The following is a 17,165-nucleotide window of genomic DNA, read 5'->3' on the forward strand; positions in this document are numbered from 1 at the left end:
GAGAGAGAGAGAGAGAGAGAGAGAGAGAGAGAGAGAGAGAGAGAGAGAGAGAGAGAGAGAGAATAGGAATGATGGTCTCATGAAGCAGAGAGATAAATTTCCATAGGAAACATTACAGAGAGGTACTGCTACCATTAGGGGATTTTGGAGAGGAATGAAAAACGAAGCAGGTAGTACGATTGGGGGTTAATAAGTGATTTGAGGAGCCCCAGGGAGGAATTATGAGCATCCTTTCAGGATGACCCCTCAAGGATACTCTGAGAAAGATTTTATTGTAACAGGTTGCCAGTGGCCACTGTACCCCCAAGTAATTCAATAAGACAATCAATAGTTTGTAGCTAGAGTTTTCCTGCCTGGCCCACAGTCAGGACAAATCTCTCTTACCCGCCAGTCCCACAGCCACTCAGACCCGACCAAGTAAACACAGAGACTTATATTGCTTACAAACTGTATGGCTGTGGCAGGCTTCTTGCTAACTGTTCTTACAGCTTAAATTAATCCATTTCTATAAATCTATACCTTGCCACATGGCTCGTGGCTTACCGGCATCTTCACATGCTGTTTGTCATGGTGGCAGCTGGTAGTGTCTCTCTCTCCCAGCTTCCTGTTCTCTCAATTCTCCTCTCTGTTTGTCTCGCCTATACTTCCTGCCTGGCCACTGGCCAATCAGTGATTTATTTATTGACCAATCAGCAACACATTTGACATACAGACCATCCCACAGCAATAGTTGGTCTGTGAAAGCTCTGAAGAGATCTAAGAACTTTTATGTTTACCAATAGACAGGGCTTATGAAGAGCCATTGTCCCTTTTACCATTACAGACTACTGGGGAACCCAGGGGTCTGTGATAGTGAAGGTGACATATTCCTTGTTTTTGGTAAGCTGAGAGGGTTAGATTTATCCCTTTTCCTTTATTGTCAAAAGGTACTGGCACTTCCAAGAAGGACATCCTTTCCAGTGTGGTTAATATGTAACATACTACAGTTGTATTTGATCTTTTGTGAGGCAGAGTTATTTTGGTAGGTTCTGTGCCTCTGTTACTGAGGATGGATACCATCTACTGTAATCAATTGACTCATAGAAAGAAAGGGTTAAGCTAGTTGGCTTGGAGCAGTCAGAGAGAGAACAGACTTTACCAATGCTATTCTTAGCAATGAAAACATCAAAATGCCAAGCATATGGAATAGCGCTTGTTGATGCACACGGGGTGACAGGTCAATGGTGGGAAGCAAACAACAATCTTCAAGAAAGCAATTTTTTGTACTGGAAGTCATGGGTGATTTTAATCTTAAGAGACACTATAGGAGTTGAAGAATACTTATCTTCCCACAGGAAGGCAGTCTAATGAGAGGTCGTGGTTTTCTAGGAGGGTGCGTTGGAAAAGCAAGATGTTAGAGTGAGTGAGAATTGAAAGACATTGAATGGGAGAGGAGATCCATTAGCTGATAGGGGGTATGGATGGTACGTTTCTGCCCAAAGATCAGTTAATGGGCTTCTTGAGTTACCAAGGCTTCTGAAACAAGGGACCGTAGTCAAGACTATAAGGGTTTTTTTTTTTTTTTTTTTTTTTGGAGATGGCTCAACTGTTTAGAAGAATATGCAACAAGGGTGAATGCGAGATCCTTCATCTGGACTAGGATCCCAAAAGATACCCTGGCCTTTTTACGAGTGCATAGAACAGGGTCTGCAGGAGGCAGTGCTTGTGTCAGGGCTCTCAAGAGTCCATCCTTCATGCGATGGGAAGCTGCAGTAACCTCGGGGAGGTGGATACAGAGACTCCCGAGGGTCCAGCTCAGTTTGGTCATGAAGGGTTTTAACTAGGAGTGCAAAGTTAGAGATCCAGGTATGGAAAAAAAAAACAAGGAAAGACAATATTTTGTCTTTTGTAGTAGGAGGTAAAATGAGCAGGGGTGTCTCTTTTGATCCAGGGTAAGCTGATGAGAAGTGGTGTAACAAGAAAGTCAAGAAAAGTAACTTGGTTACTTTTAGGCATTGAATTTAGGAAGGCAACCTGCAAAGGCATTTGTGAAGGATACGTTATAGCCCTTGGAACCCAGAAAGTTTAGGAAGGAGGCACTGTGTTGTTGGGAAAGAGTAAGGGAGGGAGAAGGAGATTGTCTACACACTGTAGGAGGATACTGGGTGAGAGGTGTAATGTTGGGAGGGTAGTCTTGAAAGCCTGGCAAAGAACTGGGGAAGCCTTTGTTGGAGGACAGTCCAGGTGAGTCGAGAAACAATATGAGTACCAGAATTCTCCCAGGTAAAGCAAAGAAGTCACAAGAGTCTGGGTGGAATGGTACAGAAAATAAATCATCCTTTAAATATAGCACAGAGAAATGAGTAGAAGAAAAATGGATATGTGATAGAATTATGTATGGATTGGGAACAACAGGGTGAATAGGGAGAACTGTGGTACAAATGAGGTGGAGGTCCTGGACCAGGCAGTAGGACCTGTATTGGGGTATTATAGGAAGAGTGAGTTGGGATGAGAAGTCTGGCTACCTGTAGGCAGGTGGTGATGGGTTTTAGTTCTAGTCGGTGTTTAAGAGAGATGGTGTATTGAGAATGGCAAGAAAAGTGTGAGGCTTATATGGATTGGTGAGTGAGGGGAAGTGAGAGCAGGGTAGAGATTTCCCATACTGTGGTGGTAAGTATTGAAAGAGGGAAGTTTGGTTTGGGCTGAGTAGATTTGGGAGAGGACAAAGAAGGGTATTTGGCTGTGAGCAGAGGGGTAGGGAGAGGTTTTCCATTAGGTCTCATTCTAACAGAAGGGTGGAACAGGTAGGTATCACCAAAGAAGAATGAGAGAAGGAATGCCATGGATCATGTACAATAGTGAGCAATGGTCTTGGGAGTGTTTGATCAACCATCAACTCCCACTGTGAGATAAATTTTGCCAGAGTAGAAAGGCAGGACCAATCATGTGGTCTCCTATCTAAGACAAATGAGATAAGCTTACTTGCCACCTGGACTGTGATTCTAGTCTCCTCCATGTGATTGGAAGTGTCAGACTGAGAAGATTGCCCAAAGTATCCTGTGAGAGATTTTACAAAGGAGCTGCCTACCTTGTTTGGGCAGAGATGGACTGTCAGCCTTTCAATATCCCTCTCATCTGCATTGCAGACATGGCTTAGGTGGTGGGCGAGGCAATGGGAAGACTTCAGACCAGTGTCCATTGTTTCCACATTGGGAGCAGGGTCCTATGGGCACATGTTGTGTCCCCATCATCTTCAAAAGACTTACAGGGCCACAGCCAGGAGCAGGTATATATGTTTGTCTTAAGCCATCTTAATCAATCTGTTCTATTTCTTTTGGATATTAAAGACCTTAAATGTCAATTAAAAAAAACCAAAGAACAAATCTAGTTACTAAAAGGCAAGCAAGGTGACACCACAGAAGAAAGGGGACATTTTCTCTATGTACCTTAATAGCAATATTCTCTCACATTTTAGAGAAAGGTAAGGCGTGCACATTTCTTATGGGACTTGTAGTATGAATCTTAAAAAGTTCTTATTAATAAAATCAAATCCAGGCCAGTTATTGGGGTGAACACTGGAAGATCAGAGAATCAGAATAAGCCACAGCTTCCTCACCTTGCCAGTTCCTCAGCTGATCCTGTTTCCTCAGATTGGAAGTCCTCATCCAGAATGGGTCTCAGCTGAACTGCTGCTAGAAGCCTGAAAGCTTAACCAGCCAAAAGCTTCTAGTTTCTGGTCCTTATGTCTTGTATACCTTTCTGCTTTCTACCATCACTCCCTGGGATCCTAAAGGCTCGCTTTCTGAGATTAAAGGCGTGAGTCACCATGCTTGGCTGTATCCTTGAACAGATGGATTTCTGCCTCTGGAATGCTAGGATTAAAGGCATGTGCTACCACTGCCTATCCTAAGTATCTAGTGGCTTTTCTGTTCTCGGACCCCAGATAAGTTTATTAGGGTTCACAATATTTTGGGGAACACAATACCACCACAGGGACTCATAATTTATGAGGCTTGTACTGATAAGAAAACACATATATCAGCTGTTGTTACATGAATTTTTTTTTTCCTAGGGAGACACAATGCACACATCTACTTACTCCAGATAGAAAACCCATAACCAACCAAAGTATGGATACCATCAAAGTCTAATTGGTGACCCAATGAGTTTTATTGGGGTTGCTTATGTGACTGACAGTTAGGAGTTACTTATTGAACAGAAATGACTCAGGACAGTTGCATTACCAAAGCCTACCCCAGCATGGATGAAAGATTACAAAAGCAATAAGCCTGTAGCACACAACATAGCCCTCAGGTAGCTCAAAAAGTTGAAGTGTCCCTTTTAGGTAGCTCAGTTGGTCTAAGCACCTCCCAAGCAGCTCATCTTGTTTCTGCTTCCTTCAGGCTTTTTGGCTGGTCTTTGGATCTTCTTTGCGGGTTGCCTTGTCTAACAGTGAGTCTTACAGGTATAGTGGTTTAGATGAGAACAGACCCCATAGACTCATATGTTTGAATAATTGGTTTTCAGTTTATTGTTTGGGAAGGATTAGGATGTATGGGCTTTTTGAAGGGGATATGGCTTTGCTGGAGGAAGTATGTCACTGGGAGTGGTCTTTAAACTTTCAAAGCCCCATGAAAGGCCCAGAGTGTCAATCTCTCTCTCTCTCTCTCTCTCTCTCTCTCTCTCTCTCTCTCTCTCTCTCTCTCTCTCTCTCTCTCTCTCTCTCTCTCTCTCTCCATCCCTGCTCCCCTTTCACTGCTTGCTGTCTGTGAATCAGGGTGTAAATCACAGCTGCTTCCCCAGCATCATGCCTTCAGTCACACTCACTTCTCCACCATGATAATAATACACTAACCTTCTGAAACTGTAAGCAACTCCCTGACTAAATGGTTTCTCCATGTTGACTTGATCACACTATCTTTTCACAGCAGTAGAATACTAACTGAGACAACAGTCTTTATTGCTTCCTATTGAGAATGGTAGGCCTAGTGAACCTGCTCTATTTCAGAGACTTCCTGAATTTATTTTGAGTCATTTCCTTTCTGTTTAAGGTAGTGGTTCTCAATTTGTTGGTTGTTTGACACCTTTCACAGGGGTTGCATAGCAGATGTCCAGCATAACATATATTTACATTAAAATTCATAAGTAGCAAAATTACAGTTATGAAGTAGCAATGAAATAATGTTATAGTTGGAGGTTACCACAACATGAGGAACTGTATTAAAGGGTCTCAGCATTAGGAGGGGTGAGAACCACTCGTCTATGGTGCTTTCCTCTGGAGAGGGAATATTTCAGTCTGGACAAAACTGCTACAGAACAACTTTTAACCTAATTAACAAATGAGTATCTCTGACAGGTGGATCATGTGATAAATTCACATACTCATTACTACATATTTATAGTAAAGTCAAATAAAAATATTTCTATATTTGATCATCATTTTAAAGTTCTTCCAGCTTTATTAGTATTTTGTGTCCCACTTTGTATAAATTAATAAATGTATTAAATAAACTATCTACAGAAAAAAGTATGAGTAATATAATTTCCACTTTTACTTCTGGTAAACACTGAAATTTCGTGATGAAAAAATAGAAGATAAATATAGAATAAAGCCATAAGTGTGCTAAGCAAATTATGAATAATAAATTGGACACATTGATTTGATTCTTAGAAGGTGTAGTAGATTGAAAAGAGAAGTCTGTCAACTAAGTTTTTGACAGGTGTCAAAAGCACAGTACTATTTTTTAAATGAGATTAAGTAATTGGCAGAGTATGCTCTGTGCACTTTTGATATTAACTACAGCACAGTTTACTTTTATTGATATGAAGATGACTTAAGCAATGAACATGTTCTGAAAAGCAAGTGGCCTTAAGAACTGCTTTACTTGGTTGTAGTCGAGATGTCTTAACATTCCAGTTAAAAACAATACAGCTTATATTTAGAAGAGTATAAAACATTGAAATTCTTATAATTCAGTTTGCCAACCCCATATAAGGCTGTGGGAAAATGTCACACACCTCCCGTGTCTTAAGCAGATACTTAAAAGAATCAATGTTGGTGGACATATGGGCAATAGTCATTGGACCTTGTAGAATATCAAAAAAACAAACAAACAAAAGCCCCAAAACTAAAAAACAAAACAAAACAAAATGCCATGCAGAAGTTCAGAGTAAAGCATGTTGCTAAGGATATGGGGGGGGGGGTGCAGGTGGAAAATTGGAATTGAATGTGGTTATATTTTATTGTATACATTCATGAAATTATCAAGAAGGAAAAGAAGTTATAAAAAAAAACTCTTGCAACTTTAAACTTAATACAGTAAGAAACTTGTTATAAATAGTATCAGAAGTATCCTGATTGAAATTGAAGTCACCTCAAGTTTTATCATAGGAATGACTTCGGGTAAGAATGTACATCTCATACCTTAGTTTCATGATCAGACCTGAAAATGGGCATATACTGACTATGTCATGACCATAATTTAGAAAGCTACAGGAGAAACTTCATAGGAAAGTGCTATTTTTACCTAACTATATTAGGCAAGTGGAGTTTCACTTACATTGAAATAGCTTCACTAATGATGTAGTTTCCATTTGGGGATCAATGTGTACATATCTATAGAATTATTAAGCTGTTACAGTTCTATGGAGACTCCATGTTTACAAATTTATTTTCTTTTTTTGTAGATTTCTTTTTTTTTTCTTTTTGGTTTTTTGAGACAGGGTTTCTCTGTGTATTTTTGATGCCTGTCCTGGATCTAGCTTGGTAGACCAGGTGGACCTCAAACTCACAGAGAACTGCCTGGCTCTGCCTCTCATGTGCTGGGATTAAAGACATGCACCACCACCACCCGGCTTGTTTTGCAAATTTCTTAACATTTAACAGTTTTTTTTTTCTTTTTCTTTTTTTTTTTTCCAAGACAGGGTTTCTTTGTGTAGTTTTGGTACTTTTCATTTAGCCAATAGAATGTGAAGCATAAGACATGTGTCTCTATTAGTTATACAATAAGATAGACAAAGTGTCTGAAACTACCCATTAAAAATTATTCTACTTTTTTGAAAAAGATAAAAAATGAGATAAGCTTTTCAATGTGAGGTAGTTAAATATTAATCCTAGAGATAACAGGTGACTGCTTCATGTTATGCCGAGAAAAGACAACATTGTTAAATATTTTCTTCTGGCAGCTTCTTTTGCTTCCCTATTCAACCACTCTTAAGAGAGACAACAATTAGATTTATCTTTTATTGAAACATTTATTAATAAAACACATAAATATGATAGTTTGGTTAAACACATATTAATATTTGTCAGTTAGAAATATGTCCTTATTGACATATGCAGTGAACAACTGATAATGTGCTAATCAACCATAAGTAATATACCTACAATATAATTTCTATACTTCATACTCAGTGAAATCACAGAAGAAGGGGTGGAAAGATTGTGAGAGACAGAAGGCCAGAAAATATTCTGTGAGACTGTGCCTTCTAGCTACAACAGGGGAGCTACATGTATGAAATCTCAACAACACAGGATCTTATACAAGACCAGAAGAATTCCAACATCACTTAATTTCTCAACATATAAGGGAGAAATTTCATGGGTCCTCACCTCTCGATAGAGAATAAAAGAAATTAATAATTTATCTGAGAGGAAGATTTGATTAATCTTGTGCAGTGATAAGCCCCCTGATTGGTTATCCAATACAAAGTGGTCCTCCCTACAAACAGGTAGTAGAGAACATAGCTAGGTTTTACCTTGAAGCCTCTACCCCTCATAAGCTGGTATGACACCATTTGCAACCATGAGGGCCAACCAGCAAAGAGGAATTCTCTAGTACACTGTCAGCTTGATTTGTCTTTATCTTGCATCCAAGATGTGTGGTGTGTATATCAGATGGGCCTTATCAGCTTGTTCTGGTGGATGTCTAAGAGCAATGGAAAGAACTTGGGATGTCTCAGGTAAATGACTGTTATAGAAGTGTCCTGTACTTGGTGCTGACATTTTTGTATAATGATTACAATTGTTTTTAATAACTGTAGTTTCTCATCTTGCTAGAGTTATCTGCTGTCAAACTATCCTTTACATATTTTTAAACTAACTATTCAATAGGTTATCAAGCACATTTAAAAACTCATTTGTTAAAAATATTCAAAAAAATTTGAAGCGTAGACTAAGTTTTGCCCTATGGACATAACAAGAAGTTGGTTTGTCAACATGAAAATAAATCTATAAAAGATTAGCTTAACAAATTGGAAGCAATGTGATCTTTCAAAAACTCAAGCTATCCACAGTAAGTGGTCAATAACAATTTATTGATGGCGATAATGTTGTGGGCCCTTTGAAGAGCTGTTAATAATACAATGCAAACCATGTGCTGTTAAAATCGCTTGAATGGTTATTTAATAATATGATTAGACTAATTTAGTGCAACTGAAATTCTTATCTGGCATTAATGTGCCCACTAGAATAGGCTTTGAAAAGAGTCACTGTGCAATGCCTTTCGTAAAAGACATGCTTTTGAATGTTCTTGTAACATAGCAATAAAATATTGCTTTAACCTATTATTAAATTCAAAATTGAGACTTTTGGCTGTCCTTGTAGAGAAGTTTCCCTTTTTATTCTACTGAACAAAGTATAACATATTGATTCTTTGTGCAGTTTAACATATTAATTTGGTCTAGAAGGCTGGTATTAAATATATAACTTCATTGTAAGGAGAATCTCTAAGGCTCTCTCTGAGAGGACTGGGAATTCTTTCAACATTTCACTGCCATCCCTCTCTAATCTGTTGATTGGTGTTCATAATTCTTCACAGAGATATTGTGAAGATTAATGAAATAGAGTTTGTAAAGTATTTTATCTCTTCAAATGCAAGTTGTGTGAGCTGAACATTTAGAAGCCTCATTATACGCAGTCTGTACCGTGCCAGAACTCTTAAACTGTTAGTAAAATCTCTTAAGTGTTGTACTTTATCATCGCTGTCTTGATAATGGAGGGCTATGCCTATCATATCCGTTTTTGTCTCTTCAAGACTGTTTAAGCATAGGGCTACTGATGCTTGACATTTATCAGCGTTACAGTGATCCTCTTGCATTTGGAGTGGATGGAATTTGTACTAGATCCATCTTATAATGTTATCTAATAATGTCAGGCTCTATATATGTACAACCCAGAGTTGCAAAGAGTGATGCACTCTAAAGCATGAGACTGTGTATAATAAACACCCCAAGGGTTTGCATTCCAACATAGTTGCTTTGTTCTTATTCAAAGAATAAGAAACCCTATTTATTAAGATGCCAAAAGGTAACACATCAATGGAATTTCTTGAATATAAGACCAATTCCAGAATGAAAGTATTTTTCTAGAAGACACTGTAATTTCTGGAAGAAAACAAAAATAGAATTCCTTTTGAACTTATTATCCACTCTGTCTTGCAGGAAAGAAGAAGTGATAAAATATAGACATGTAAAGTTAAATCAAGATTATCAGTTTGAGTTGTGGAGAAAGTGGTTGACTCCACATTTACAATTATCATAGACGTTTAGAGAGAATCTGCTAAGAGGGGATATCATTAAGAATATTTTAAAATACAAAGACAATTACTGGTAATTTACATTTCTTTTATGAAGAAAAATGTTTAAGTTTTTACTGCTATAGCTTTAATCATGCTGTATGCTTTTAAGAATATAATAAATTACAATTTCATACTCAGTATATGCAAATATATAAATGCAAGAAAGATCATGGTTTTTGTAATTATGCAATGTTGTAACATGTTATATTTTTCTGATGCCAATATATCTGCAACATGAGGAATTCTCATTTTAATACAGCAAAACAAGTACTACATCAAACTAATAAAACTATAGTGAAGATTGTTGAGGAAAATGAAGTCAGAGGCAAAATAAGGTCTAGGAATCATATGCTTTTATTTACCATTAAAATATATAATGTCCCTTGACTCTGATACTTTTTTTTTTACCAAGGTAGAATGTTTTACTAATGGCAACACTACCACTCTATCAGAAAATTATCATGTACTTCACTGAAATTTTAATACATTTGTCAGTAGGTGAAAATCTTTTAAGTGATCAGAAATAGATTGTTACTATGGTATATTAAATTGACATTAAAAATTTGGTAGTATTTATTATTATTTGATTGTACGTTTTATTGGCAGGAAACATTTTATAGACAGATACTTTAATATAAATCTATAAAAATGTACTCTGAAAAAAATCTTTTTAAGTTTCCTCTATATTTCCAGTTAAAAAGTTATATATACCACTTAGAAAGATTGTACAGAGCCCCTAACTCTCAGGCTTGATTGAACTGCAAAGATTCATGTGAGTAAATCCTCAGATAAGAATGCTAGGTATAATTGTGTTTTTAAATATGTCCATTTGACGGAGTTTTCCTTTATATGAAGATTACTCTTACTCTATATGTCACATGCGGTTTACATGTGAATCATTCTTTGACAAATTTCTCCAGTTAGGAATTACATTTATCATGATACTAGAATTTGAAGAGTCTTTTTATATTAGGTATTCAATAGTACTGCATTCTAGAAGTTTTCCCATGGAATAAATGAAGAATAAATCAGTGGTTCAAGACACTAAATGATTTTTTTCTTTAATGTTTGTACATGGAAAAGAACTCCAAGCTTTCTTTAAGAATAATCAGTAGAAGAGATTTCCTGGGAAATATGGGGGCAGGGTGGGAGGCGGTGGGGGAGATATGAGAACATGAGCGATCAGATTGAGTGAGTTGTGGGCTGGACAGAGGGAGAGAGTAATGAAAGAGATGTCTTGAAAGGGGGTGTGTTTCGGGGTTAGGGAGAAACCTGGTGCCAGAGAAACTGCCAGGAACGCACAAGGATGACCCCAGCTAAGATACTTAGCAATAGTGGAGAGGGTGCCTGAACTAGCAATCTCCTGTAATCAAAATGGTGACTGTTCTAATTGTCATCAGAGAGCCTTTTCATCCACTAGTTGGTGGAAGCAGATGCAGAGATCCACAGCCAAGCACTGGCCAAGTTCTGGGAGTCCTATTGAACAGAGGGAAGAGGGATTGCATGAGCTTGGGGGGCAGGGTTCAAGGTCATGATGGGGAAACCCACACAGAGACAGCTGACCTGAGCTTGTGAGAGCTCAAGGACTCTGGATCAACAGCTAGAGAGCCTGCATGGGACTGACCTAGGCCCTGTGCATGTGTGTGACAGTTGTAGAGCTTTGTCTGTTTGGGAGGCTCCTAGCAGTGAGATCAGTGCCTGTCTCTAGCACTTGAAGTGGCTTTTGAGAACCTACTCCCCATGCTGGATTGCTTCCCCCGTTTTGACGCAGCAAGGGAGGAGCTTGGTCCTGCCACAACTTAATGTGCCATGCTTTGTTGAAGCCCATGGGGACTGTCACTTTCTGAAGGGAGATTGAGGAGGAGTGGATAGGGGTGGGGGCAAAAGGGAGGTTGAGGGAGGAAGGGAACAAGAGGAGAAGAGAGAGGGGAAACTGTGACCAGGATGTAAAATAAATGAAAAAAAGATTAATAATAAAAAAAACTAAAAAAAAAAAAAGAATAATCACTATTACCCAAAATAGGAAAGTTTATCAAAATAATTAGCAATGATGTAAAATTTAAAGACTTGAGAATATCTCTCAAAGTTACAAATAGCTGAAAAATTTGCTGTTTTATAAGTAATATTGAAATTTCACAAACATCCAGAAAGTTTGATTCCACCAGGACTCAGGGAGGACAGTGAAGAAGGGGGAAAGCGCCACCTATTGATACAAAGATGCAAACTGTTTGTTAATCAGAACTTTTAGCAGTGTAAACTGCTCTGGAGTAAAATAATATACTAGGCTAAAGATTTTAGCCATTCATTATAAAATTCTTTTAATTATTTATCAATAATTGGATCATTTCACATTTGTATAAATTCTATTTATCTTGAAACAGTAGTATTTGTTTCAAGTAACTGGTCTTTTAATGTACTCTGTTCGCAGAACAAATAATGATTCTCTCACAGGTGTCTTTGATGGGTTGTGGATTGAAATAATGGATCACAAAAATATCTAGATATATTATTTTTATTCAACAATTAATTTCATAGATATAATAAAATGAACCTTCACAATCCCATAATATTTATGTTAGAAAAATCAGAATTTCACAGTCATATATGATCAAACAAGAGTTGTTTGACATACACCAAGTATATATTTTGATAAATGTGTCTAATAAATATAAACACATTTATTAGTTATCTATTTTACTTTAATGCCTTACAATCTGATGATGATTTTGTAACTCATTATGTGAAAGTTAACTAGTTGTATCGAAATTCTGACTATGTAAGAAGAATGAAAAGAAACGTATTATTTTAAAATAAGATTCTATGTCTTTATGGAGTCAAGAAAGATTAAACTTCATATAAAGTATGCCTATTCTTCCATGACACCCACCACAAAAGAAAGTTTCTTTAATGAACACAACAATATATTTTATCCTTTCAACTCGTGGGAAGTTGTTGTTCATGACGCTGAAACTTGTCGACAGGCAGCAACTGCCTCCGGTCTGAAGTCAGGTGATTGGCAGCCATTTTCAGTAGCCTTTTAGAACAGTTCTAGCACAACAGAATGTTAGCTCATACAATCACTTGGTTTCAAGAAAGAATATTTTGAAGAGAGTGAATTAAGTTAAATTGTACTAAAATCTCTCTCAAATATGAATTCTTCTATCTGATATTTACTGAGAGAGAAGAAAGTAAATACCTAATTTGCCTAATTGTCTAAATATGATGTTTAAGGATTAGAACATAATATCTGTTTCACTAAAAGGCAATTGCAACGTCTCCCTTTTACTAGTCTCACTTGAAATTTTACAGGTTACCTTTGTTCTTCTCTAGATCAATAAAGTAACAGCAGATAGCTATTAATATATTTCTTTGCATCTGCACAGTGAAAACTTTAAATATTAAAACGAAATATTGCAGCCCATATATCATCCACTCTTACAAGACAGGAATGACAGTATTAAGATGCACATTCAGGATAGCACTCTTTCTACTTTGAACGCTGTCAAGAACAAAGTGCTTTACAGACTTAAAATAAATCTAGGTACTAATCCATTGAATTTCTGACAACAGGAGCCCAAGGTTTCCATGCACTTAGCTGAGTACTGCCTAAGAGCTTGTGCATTATTTATGTCCACTAATGGTGTTGCAATGCGCTTTGTGTGAAGCGGTGACAGCGCAATCTGCTAAGATAGCTGCTGCTGTGGACAAAGCCATACATTTTCTTGGGCTTGAATTTTTGACAGAATACTCTATTAATGCCAATTCTGCTTAAGTAAATGCTGAACAGGGGTCAGTTGTTCCTTTTTTTCCCCCTTCTCTTATTATTTAAGAAAACAGTGCCATAAAATTGAAAATGATGTTCTGAGGTTTGCTGGATTTTTCAGTACAATAGTAGCTAGTAAAGGTCATTCTACTTTTTTGTCTACTTTTATGATTCTGCGTGATGGTCCACAGACTCAATAGGAAAGCTCTTAGCACTGGGGTGGGGAGGCGCTAGTAATTCCAGTTGCGATGCCATTATACTCTTCAGTGGATCAATAGAATTAAATGAGCTGAGATATTAGGAAAATATTGAAAAAAGCAGAAGGTTGCATTGTTTGACCAAGGTTGGGATGAGTTGAAAATAAAGAACCATCTGTAACAGCTGTCAATAAATCATGAAAACTACACACAGACCCAAATGGAATACCGCACAAAGCCTCAAGCTGTAAATGCCTATAATACCTTTTGTGTCTTTTAATCAAACAATTTGTGTCAAAAATCCAATACAGTTATCTGTTATCAATCACATATAGTTTTTGATGTAGTCTGTGCATGTGTTCATGTTTTTGTGTAAATGCTCACAGATCTCTAGCAGTGTTTTTCTCATAGAGGAAATATTCTTGAAATGGATGGAAAGTAACTTAATATATATATGAAAGTGTGTGTATGTGAAATTCCACAAGACAGAAGGGAGAAGTTATGCTTCAAACATTTTAAAAAATTGTGTTATTTTTTAACATCTGTGTTTCTTTGAACACAAAACTTTCATGGAAGGTAAATATATGGTGATTCACTTCGTATTCTGGTGTTTATCATTTAATTAAACTGTAAGAAGTCGATACATGCTAGTGTCTTTTATAGCAAAATCAACTCAAAAGTGTTTTATTTATCTCAATAATAGGAGATGCATTTTAGATTGAACAGCAATAATATAATGGTATTTCTTATTGAATTAACAGGCACAGAAAAAGAATTCATTAATCTTTAAAATGTCAAATCGCAAATACTGTATAAAATAACTATAAACATAGATTTAATTCTTGTTTGCAGACTTTCCAGACTTTTCCATATTAAAAAAAATAAAAGATAATTTTAAGCCTTAACAAGTCTATGTTGTCACAGCATCTGCATTTTTGTTACTAATTTCTATCAGAAAATATCCTCATGTGGGGGCTAATATAAGAATGCTTTATTGATCTTGAGCTAGAATATGTCTCTTCTGCCAGAGGAAGTTCATGTGTCTGTTCCTAGATAACAATTTGAGATAGTGAGTGGCAAATGCTATTTCTACATTGTGATATTTCACAAATGCCTCATTTCTTACCTTCTGAATGAATACAGATGATCCTAGAAACAACACAGCTACAAAAGTGAAAGAATGGCAGCCACGCGGGGGACCACTCCACACTGAGAACACCTGTGTGTGCAGTACCATGAACAATGATCATGAATAGCATATGAGTTATCAGACCTGTTAGGGTTGCTTCTTATGAGTTCCTAGGTTTCCTGAAATTATAGCAATACTATTAAGTTATGGGTCTCTTAAATTGGACACATAATGACTGTAAACAGTAAACACGTTCATTTTCACTTGTCTTTGAATTTTTTTTAGGCTGACACATGCATCAACCTTTGAATTGTTTGCTTTGTCATGACCTTATAGGCAACTTTTCACAAAATGACAAATTTAGTTTAAGATAGGCCCCAAATGGGTTTAATATCCATACTGAGCACAAATAAACCCGTTGCTTGTATAAGAAACATTATTTGACTATCCTGAAAAGTACTGATATTCTCATAATAAATTATCATTTGAACCCAAAGTGATGACTCTTCGCCTGTAAAAGCAAGAGAAGTGCAATTTTCTGGGAACAAACTTTGCAAAATTAAGCACAAGATAGTGTATAAGATATAGACCATGCATCACATTTGGCCTCTCTGACTCCATTTAGACACCTTTTCATATCTACTAAGTTTCCGTAAAGTCTAAACATTTATTTGAAATATGTGTGATATGAACCACCTTCGAACTTGATAATAAATAAAAATTATCTTAAGTGAAAAACTACATTTTGAACGAAACATTTGAACATGTAAAAGAGAATAAGCAATTGGAAAAATTAAAACATTGTTTTAAAATTGATACTTATTCACAGTTTTAAGAAAAGCTAGTTGCTTTAAATGAAAAAAAAAGAATAATTTCTTTCCTGCTCATGCCCTAGTGATAAGAGTTGATACCATATACATTTTTTTCCTTTTTCATCACATTTGTGATGTGATGTGTGTGTGTGTGTGTGTGTGTGTGTGTGTGTGTGTGTGTGTGTTTAGTTCATGTGGGCAAGTATGTATGTGGTCTCACATGCATGTGACTCTATGTTTTAGATGCCTTTCTTTTTTTTTTTTTTTTTTTTTTTTTGGTTTTTCGAGACAGGGTTTCTCTGTGTAGCTTTGCGCCTTTCCTGGAACTCACTTGGTAGCCCAGGCTGGCCTCGAACTCACAGAGATCCGCCTGGCTCTGCCTCCCGAGTGCTGGGATTAAAGGCGTGCGCCACCACTGCCTGGCTTAGATGCCTTTCTTAATTACTCTCCACCTTACCTTTGAGACAAGACCTTTCATTGAGCTGAGAACTCACCAATTGGCCATGATGGCTGGACAGGAAGTTTCTATGATCTGCTTTTGTATTCATCCATGCACCCACCCCCATCATTACAGCCTGTGTTGACTCTCCAAGGGAGGCCTTAACCCCTATGAGGAGTGAATAAGGGGTAGGGGGAGGTAGGGGGAAACAGGAGAAGAGGAGGGAGGGGGAACTGTGGTTGGTAATGTAAAATTTAAATAAATAAATAAAGTTTAAAAAAATGGTTTGTTTGGGAAAAACATTCAGTCATCACTTATTTTCAACATCATGAGCAGCCATGAGTCTCTGTTCCTACCAGAGGCTATTCTGATTACAGCTGAGAGTAGTTTTTGTATCAATTTAGATATTTAGATTTGATAATATGTCAATTTAGCTAAAGAATAGCAATTTCCTTACTAGAGCTTATGATTTCCCTAGCCATATATTTTTTTTTACTAGATTTACAAATCCAGTCACGACACAGTACTGAGGTTTGAAGTTACATCTTCAAACTTCTTCAAAAGCACTTTACGAATTGAGCCGTATTTACTTCCCCCACAAGCAAACAAACAAACAAAAATAATCTTATCTTTTCCAGTTTGCAGCTCTACATATAGCTAGGATAGAATGTCAGGGAAACAAACTTTGTTGTTACATCCCTGCAACATGTCATATCATGTAAATGCCAGTTCTAAGACTGAGGACATTCATCATTCTTGTTTACTTCATCTCAATTTCTAGCATTTATATATATATATATGACAGAGTCCTAAGAGAGTGCAAATTGAGGAAAAATCATCATTCTAAAGAAGACCTCAGATTAGCAAGAGTAACTGAGTTGCAACAAGGAAAGTTGGAAGCTAAATGACACAATTTAAAAGTGAAACTTGTTAGAGATATGCTAGAAAAGTAAGAGACTTGGGGAAGAGTTAAACAACTGAGATCTAACACATGGAAAGATCAAGTAAGAATTCAGCAGACTGTACATGGAGCCTTTACCAAAGTCATTTGATGGTTCTGTTCCATCAGCAATTCTTGAACTTGGTTTAATGAGCCAAAATAAGACCTTAACAATAATAGCACACAAGGGGACACAGGAAAATAGAATATCCATGGGAGTCATTGTTTTACAAAGTTATTATTTTGTAAATGTTTTGTGCACCGTTTTTTTCTGCACAATCTATTTCTTATTGTGATCACGATTTCAAAAGTTAAAGGACTGATTTTC

Source organism: Peromyscus californicus, unplaced genomic scaffold, assembly GCF_007827085.1.
Source record: "Peromyscus californicus insignis strain IS unplaced genomic scaffold, ASM782708v3 Scaffold_12__1_contigs__length_115047231, whole genome shotgun sequence".
Classification (NCBI taxonomy): domain Eukaryota; kingdom Metazoa; phylum Chordata; class Mammalia; order Rodentia; family Cricetidae; genus Peromyscus; species Peromyscus californicus.